Raw genomic sequence first — 825 nt, 5'->3', positions numbered from 1 at the left:
CATTGTTAATTTTTGAATTTTTGTATTTGCAAAAATAAGAATTTTTTTTAAAGTTGCTTCCTCTATTAAGATAAAACATTATTTTTTATATATAAAATATCGCTTTAAAAAAGTAATAATTGCAGCAAATTTCAAATCTCGTATGTATATATACAGGGTGTCTCGTGTAAGACGAACCAAAAGAAAAATATAAGTAGAACACATAAAAGTGAACAAAAATTGTATAGGTCATTTTTCAAACAACCACGTAAAATTTCGATATATTACTTAAAATAGTTGGACAAATTAGAACGTACGACGCGACGTGCGGGACATACAGTTCGCAGCGGTCGGCGAAGAAAATGGAATAACGCTCATGTACACGGACGCACAAACGGAGCTACACATTTCAGTATGCTAAACGGCCCACCTGTAAGGTAGGCCCGCGAGCAATCATCAATTTTCTTCTCCAGCCGCGGCGAGCCGAATGTCCCGCCTGCCGTGTCGCCGCGCTCTGATATGCTCAACTATTTTAATTAATATCTCGAAATTTTACGTAGTTGTTTGAAAAATGACCTATATAATTTTTGTTCACTTTTATGTGTTCTACTTATATTTTTCTTTTGGTTCGTCTTACACGAGACACCCTGTATATATACATACGAGATTTGAAATTTGCTGCAATTATTACTTTTTTAAAGCGATATTTTATATATAAAAAATAATGTTTTATCTTAATAGAGGAAGCAACTTTAAAAAAAATTCTTATTTTTGCAAATACAAAAATTCAAAAATTAACAATGATTGAATTTTACAGTTTAATATTGCAATTATTTAAAACAAATT

Source organism: Odontomachus brunneus, unplaced genomic scaffold, assembly GCF_010583005.1.
Source record: "Odontomachus brunneus isolate Ranch 3 - 2012 unplaced genomic scaffold, Obru_v1 Obru_scaffold_001, whole genome shotgun sequence".
In the NCBI taxonomy this organism is placed as follows: Eukaryota; Metazoa; Arthropoda; class Insecta; order Hymenoptera; family Formicidae; genus Odontomachus; species Odontomachus brunneus.
The sequence above is the reverse complement of the archived record's forward strand: the minus strand, read 5'-3'. Positions refer to the sequence as shown.